The sequence below is a fragment of the Penaeus vannamei genome, chromosome 31 (assembly GCF_042767895.1).
Source record: "Penaeus vannamei isolate JL-2024 chromosome 31, ASM4276789v1, whole genome shotgun sequence".
Taxonomy (NCBI): Eukaryota; Metazoa; Arthropoda; class Malacostraca; order Decapoda; family Penaeidae; genus Penaeus; species Penaeus vannamei.
This window is the reverse complement of record NC_091579.1, coordinates 4,614,761-4,622,529: the sequence shown is the minus strand read 5'-3', so window position 1 is coordinate 4,622,529 and position 7,769 is coordinate 4,614,761.

Here is a 7,769-nt window from a genome sequence, read left to right as displayed (position 1 = left end):
AAGTCACGCCCATTCCCTCTCCGAGATGCTGTGAAAGTCACGCTCATTCCCTCTACGAGATGCTGTGAAAGTCACGCTCTTTCCCTCCACGAGATGCTGTGAAAGTCACGCTCTTTCCCTCCACGAGATGCTGTGAAAGTCACGCTCATTCCCTCTCCGAGATGCTGCGAAAGTCACGCTCATTCCCTCTCCGAGATGCTGTGAAAGTCACGCTCTTTCCCTCCACGAGATGCTGTGAAAGTCACGCCCATTCCCTCTCCGAGATGCTGCGAAAGTCAAACTCATTCCCTCTCCGAGATGCTGCGAAAGTCACGCTCATTCCCTCTACGAGATGCTGTGAAAGTCACGCTCATTCCCTCCACGAGATGCTGCGAAAGTCACGCCGATTCCCTCTCCGAGATGCTGTGAAAGTCACGCTCATTCCCTCTCCGAGATGCTGTGAAAGTCACGCCCATTCCCTCTCCGAGATGCTGTGAAAGTCACGCCCATTCCCTCTCCGAGATGCTGTGAAAGTCACGCTCATTCCCTCTACGAGATGCTGTGAAAGTCACGCCCATTCCCTCTCCGAGATGCTGTGAAAGTCACGCCGATTCCCTCTCCGAGATGCTGTGAAAGTCACGCTCATTCCCTCTCCGAGATGCTGTGAAAGTCACGCTCATTCCCTCTACGAGATGCTGTGAAAGTCACGCTCTTTCCCTCTCCGAGATGCTGTGAAAGTCACGCTCATTCCCTCTACGAGATGCTGTGAAAGTCACGCTCATTCCCTCTCCGAGATGCTGTGAAAGTCACGCTCATTCCCTCTACGAGATGCTGTGAAAGTCACGCTCATTCCCTCCACGAGATGCTGTGAAAGTCACGCCCATTCCCTCTCCGAGATGCTGCGAAAGTCACGCTCATTCCCTCTCCGAGATGCTGTGAAAGTCACGCCCATTCCCTCTACGAGATGCTGTGAAAGGCACGCCCATTCCCTCTACGAGATGCTGCGAAAGTCACGCTCATTCCCTCTCCGAGATGCTGCGAAAGTCACGCTCATTCCCTCTACGAGATGCTGCGAAAGTCACGCCCATTCCCTCTCCGAGATGCTGTGAAAGTCACGCTCATTCCCTCTCCGAGATGCTGCGAAAGTCACGCCCATTCCCTCTCCGAGATGCTGGGAAAGTCACGCTCATTCCCTCTCCGAGATGCTGCGAAAGTCACGCTCATTCCCTCTCCGAGATGCTGCGAAAGTCACGCTCATTCCCTCTACGAGATGCTGCGAAAGTCACGCTCATTCCCTCTCCGAGATGCTGCGAAAGTCACGCTCATTCCCTCTCCGAGATGCTGGGAAAGTCACGCTCATTCCCTCTCCGAGATGCTGCGAAAGTCACGCTCATTCCCTCTCCGAGATGCTGCGAAAGTCACGCTCATTCCCTCTCCGAGATGCTGCGAAAGTCACGCTCATTCCCTCTCCGAGATGCTGCGAAAGTCACGCTCATTCCCTCTCCGAGATGCTGCGAAAGTCACGCTCATTCCCTCTCCGAGATGCTGCGAAAGTCACGCCCATTCCCTCTCCGAGATGCTGGGAAAGTCACGCTCATTCCCTCTCCGAGATGCTGCGAAAGTCACGCTCATTCCCTCTCCGAGATGCTGTGAAAGTCACGCCCATTCCCTCTACGAGATGCTGTGAAAGGCACGCCCATTCCCTCTACGAGATGCTGCGAAAGTCACGCTCATTCCCTCTCCGAGATGCTGCGAAAGTCACGCTCATTCCCTCTACGAGATGCTGCGAAAGTCACGCCCATTCCCTCTCCGAGATGCTGTGAAAGTCACGCTCATTCCCTCTCCGAGATGCTGCGAAAGTCACGCCCATTCCCTCTCCGAGATGCTGTGAAAGTCACGCTCATTCCCTCTCCGAGATGCTGCGAAAGTCACGCTCATTCCCTCTCCGAGATGCTGCGAAAGTCACGCTCATTCCCTCTACGAGATGCTGCGAAAGTCACGCCCATTTCCTCTCCGAGATGCTGTGAAAGTCACGCTCATTCCCTCTCCGAGATGCTGCGAAAGTCACGCTCATTCCCTCTCCGAGATGCTGGGAAAGTCACGCTCATTCCCTCTCCGAGATGCTGCGAAAGTCACGCTCATTCCCTCTCCGAGATGCTGCGAAAGTCACGCTCATTCCCTCTACGAGATGCTGCGAAAGTCACGCCCATTCCCTCTCCGAGATGCTGTGAAAGTCACGCTCATTCCCTCTCCGAGATGCTGCGAAAGTCACGCCCATTCCCTCTCCGAGATGCTGGGAAAGTCACGCCCATTCCCTCTCCGAGATGCTGCGAAAGTCACGCCCATTCCCTCTCCGAGATGCTGGGAAAGTCACGCTCATTCCCTCTCCGAGATGCTGTGAAAGTCACGCTCATTCCCTCTACGAGATGCTGCGAAAGTCACGCTCCTTCCCTCCACGAGATGCTGTGAAAGTCACGCTCATTCCCTCTCCGAGATGCTGCGAAAGTCACGCTCATTCCCTCTACGAGATGCTGCGAAAGTCACGCCCATTCCCTCTCCGAGATGCTGCGAAAGTCACGCCCATTCCCTCTCCGAGATGCTGCGAAAGTCACGCCCATTCCCTCTCCGAGATGCTGCGAAAGTCACGCTCATTCCCTCCACGAGATGCTGTGAAAGTCACGCCCATTCCCTCTCCGAGATGCTGTGAAAGTCACGCTCATTCCCTCTCCGAGATGCTGCGAAAGTCACGCCCATTCCCTCTCCGAGATGCTTCGAAAGTCACGCCCATTCCCTCTCCGAGATGCTGTGAAAGTCACGCCCATTCCCTCTCCGAGATGCTGTGAAAGTCACGCCCATTCCCTCTCCGAGATGCTTCGAAAGTCACGCCCATTCCCTCTCCGAGATGCTGTGAAAGTCACGCCCATTCCCTCTCCGAGATGCTTCGAAAGTCACGCCCATTCCCTCTCCGAGATGCTGTGAAAGTCACGCTCATTCCCTCTCCGAGATGCTGCGAAAGTCACGCCCATTCCCTCTCCGAGATGCTGCGAAAGTCACGCCCATTCCCTCTCCGAGATGCTGTGAAAGTCACGCTCATTCCCTCTCCGAGATGCTGCGAAAGTCACGCCCATTCCCTCTCCGAGATGCTGTGAAAGTCACGCCCATTCCCTCCACGAGATGCTGCGAAAGTCACGCCCATTCCCTCTCCGAGATGCTGTGAAAGTCACGCTCATTCCCTCTCCGAGATGCTGTGAAAGTCACGCCCATTCCCTCTCCGAGATGCTGCGAAAGTCACGCTCATTCCCTCTCCGAGATGCTGTGAAAGTCACGCTCATTCCCTCTCCGAGATGCTGTGAAAGTCACGCTCATTCCCTCTCCGAGATGCTGTGAAAGTCACGCCCATTCCCTCTCCGAGATGCTGTGAAAGTCACGCTCATTCCCTCTCCGAGATGCTGTGAAAGTCACGCTCATTCCCTCTCCGAGATGCTGCGAAAGTCACGCTCATTCCCTCTCCGAGATGCTGTGAAAGTCACGCCCATTCCCTCTCCGAGATGCTGTGAAAGTCACGCTCATTCCCTCTCCGAGATGCTGTGAAAGTCACGCCCATTCCCTCTCCGAGATGCTGTGAAAGTCACGCCCATTCCCTCTCCGAGATGCTGTGAAAGTCACGCCCATTCCCTCTCCGAGATGCTGCGAAAGTCACGCTCATTCCCTCTCCGAGATGCTGTGAAAGTCACGCTCTTTCCCTCTCCGAGATGCTGCGAAAGTCACGCTCATTCCCTCCACGAGATGCTGTGAAAGTCACGCCCATTCCCTCTCCGAGATGTGAAAGTCACGCTCATTCTCTCCACGAGATGCTGTGGAAGTCACGCCCATTCCCTCTACGAGACGCTGCGAAAGTCACGCCCATTCCCTCTACGAGATGCTGCGAAAGTCACGCCCATTCCCTCTCCGAGATGCTGCGAAAGTCACGCCCATTCCCTCTCCGAGATGCTGTGAAAGTCACGCCCATTCCCTCTCCGAGATGCTGTGAAAGTCACGCTCATTCCCTCTCCGAGATGCTGTGAAAGTCACGCCCATTCCCTCTCCGAGATGCTGTGAAAGTCACGCCCATTCCCTCTCCGAGATGCTGTGAAAGTCACGCTCATTCCCTCTCCGAGATGCTGCGAAAGTCACGCCCATTCCCTCTCCGAGATGCTGTGAAAGTCACGCCCATTCCCTCTCCGAGATGCTGTGAAAGTCACGCTCATTCCCTCTCCGAGATGCTGCGAAAGTCACGCCCATTCCCTCTCCGAGATGCTGTGAAAGTCACGCCCATTCCCTCTCCGAGATGCTGTGAAAGTCACGCCCATTCCCTCTCCGAGATGCTGCGAAAGTCACGCCCATTCCCTCTCCGAGATGCTGTGAAAGTCACGCCCATTCCCTCTCCGAGATGCTGTGAAAGTCACGCTCATTCCCTCTCCGAGATGCTGTGAAAGTCACGCCCATTCCCTCTCCGAGATGCTGTGAAAGTCACGCCCATTCCCTCTCCGAGATGCTGTGAAAGTCACGCCCATTCCCTCTCCGAGATGCTGTGAAAGTCACGCTCATTCCCTCTCCGAGATGCTGTGAAAGTCACGCCCATTCCCTCTCCGAGATGCTGTGAAAGTCACGCCCATTCCCTCTCCGAGATGCTGTGAAAGTCACGCCCATTCCCTCTCCGAGATGCTGTGAAAGTCACGCCCATTCCCTCTCCGAGATGCTGTGAAAGTCACGCTCATTCCCTCTCCGAGATGCTGCGAAAGTCACGCTCATTCCCTCTCCGAGATGCTGTGAAAGTCACGCTCATTCCCTCCACGAGATGCTGCGAAAGTCACGCTCATTCCCTCTCCGAGATGCTGTGAAAGTCACGCTCATTCCCTCTCCGAGATGCTGTGAAAGTCACGCTCATTCCCTCTCCGAGATGCTGTGAAAGTCACGCTCATTCCCTCTCCGAGATGCTGCGAAAGTCACGCCCATTCCCTCTCCGAGATGCTGCGAAAGTCACGCTCTTTCCCTCTCCGAGATGCTGTGAAAGGCACGCCCATTCCCTCTCCGAGATGCTGTGAAAGTCACGCTCATTCCCTCTCCGAGATGCTGCGAAAGTCACGCCCATTCCCTCTCCGAGATGCTGTGAAAGGCACGCCCATTCCCTCTCCGAGATGCTGTGAAAGTCACGCTCATTCCCTCTCCGAGATGCTGTGAAAGTCACGCTCATTCCCTCTCCGAGATGCTGTGGAAGTCACGCTCATTCCCTCTCCGAGATGCTGCGAAAGTCACGCTCATTCCCTCTCCGAGATGCTGTGAAAGTCACGCTCATTCCCTCTCCGAGATGCTGTGAAAGTCACGCCCATTCCCTCTCCGAGATGCTCCTCCTAGCAGTCCTCTCTCCTCTAATTAGCATTCATGGGTGTAGTTAGCAAGGTGCTCACTATGCAGACCCCGAATAGAGGTGAGAATTGAATCTCCTCCCTTGCCCCTTGCTCGAAGCGAGGGTGGGTGACGCCAGTTTAGGAAGGAGAAAAAACGGGAGAAGGGGGAAAGAATACGTTAAGAAGAGGGGGAGGGGGAGAGGCAACGGAGGAAGAGGATGGGATGGAAGAAGGAGAGGAGGAGGAGGAGGAGGAGGTGAAGGAGGATGGAATGGAAGAGGGGGAGGGGGAGAGGCAACGGAGGAAGAGGATGGGATGGAAGAAGGAGAGGAGGAGGTGAGGGAGGATGGGATGGAAGAAGGAGAGGAGGAGGAGGAGGAGGAGGTGAAGGAGGATGGAATGGAAGAGGGGGAGGGGGAGAGGCAACGGAGGAAGAGGATGGGATGGAAGAAGGAGAGGAGGAGTAGGAGGAGGTGAGGGAGGATGGAATGGAAGAGGGAGAGGCAACGGAGGAAGAGGATGGGACGGAAGAGGGAGAAGGAGGAGTAGGATGAGGTGAGGGAGGATGGAATGGAAGAGGGAGAGGAGGAGGAGGAGGAGGTGAGGGAAAGAGAAGGAGGGAAATAACGGGAATGGGACATAGCAAAGAATGAACGGAGGTCTGGGACGATACGTAGAACAGCAAACGAGGAGGAAGAGACGCGAAGAGGAAGGGAGAAGAGGGAGGAGGGAAGGAAGAATAAAGAGAGGGAAGAGACGGGAAAAGGAAGGAAGAAGAGGGAGGAGGGAAGGAAGAATAAAGAGAGGGAAGAGACGCGAAAAGGAAGGGAGAAGAGAGGAGAGGGAAGGAAGAATAACGAGAGGGAAGAGACACGAAAAGGAAGGGAGAAGAGGGAGGAGGGAAGGAAGAATAAAGAGAGGGAAGAGACGGGAAAAGGAAGTGAGAAAAGGGAGGAGGGAAGGAAGAATAAAGAGAGGGAAGAGACACGAAAAGGAAGGGAGAAGAGGGAGGAGGGAAGGAAGGATAAAGAGAGGGAAGAAACGGCAAAAGGAAGGGAGAAAAGGGAGCAGGGAAGGAAGAATAAAGATAGGGAGGGGACACGAAAAGGAAGGGAGAAGAGGGAGGAGGGAAGGAAGAATAAAGAGAGGGAAGAGACACGAAAAGGAAGGGAGAAGAGGGAGGAGGGAAGGAAGAATAAAGAGAGGGAAGAAAAGGGAAAAGGAAGGGAGAAAAGGGAGGAGCGAAGCAAGAACAAAGATAGGGAGGAGACACGAAAAGGAAGGGAGAAGAGAGGAGAGGGAAGGAAGAATAACGAGAGGGAAGAGACGCGAAAAGGAAGGAAGGGAGAAGAGGGAAGATTGAAGGAAAAATAAAGAGAAGGAAGAGACGGGAGAGTAGAAGAGGGAGGAGGGAAGGAAGAATAAAGAGAGGGAAGAGACGGGAAAAGGAAGGGAGAAGAGGGAGGAGGGAAGGAAGAATAACGAGAGGGAAGAGACACGAAAAGGAAGGGAGAAGAGGGAGGAGGGAAGGAAGAATAAAGAGAGGGAAGAGACGGGAAAAGGAAGGGAGAAAAGGGAGGAGGGAAGGAAGAATAAAGAGAGGGAAGAGACACGAAAAGGAAGGGAGAAGAGGGAGGAGGGAAGGAAGAATAAAGAGAGGGAAGAGACGGGAAAAGGAAGGGAGAAGAGGGAGGAGGGAAGGAAGAATAAAGACAGGGAAGAGACACGAAAAGGAAGGGAGAAGAGGGAGGAGGGAAGGAAGAATAAAGAGAGGGAAGAGACAGGAAAAGGAAGGGAAAAGAGGGAGGAAGGAAGGAAGAATAAAGAGAGGGAAGAGACGGGAAAAGGAAGGGAGAAGAGGGAGGAGGGAAGGAAGAATAAAGAGAGGGAATAGACGCGAAAAGGAAGGGAGAAGAGAGGAGAGGGAAGGAAGAATAAAGAGAGGGAAGAGACACGAAAAGGAAGGGAGAAGAGGGAGGAGGGAAGGAAGAATAAAGAGAGGGAAGAGACGGGAAAAGGAAGGAAGAAGAGGGAGGAGGGAGGGAAGAATAAAGAGAGGGAAGAGACGCGAAAAGGAAGGGAGAAGAGAGGAGAGGGAAGGAAGAATAACGAGAGGGAAGAGACACGAAAAGGAAGGGAGAAGAGGGAGGAGGGAAGGAAGAATAAAGAGAGGGAAGAGACGGGAAAAGGAAGTGAGAAAAGGGAGGAGGGAAGGAAGAATAAAGAGAGGGAAGAGACACGAAAAGGAAGGGAGAAGAGGGAGGAGGGAAGGAAGAATAAAGAGAGGGAAGAGACGGGAAAAGGAAGGGAGAAGAGGGAGGAGGGAAGGAAGAATAAAGAGAGGGAAGAGACACGAAAAGGAAGGGAGAAGAGGGAGGAGGGAAGGAAGAATAAAGAGAGGGA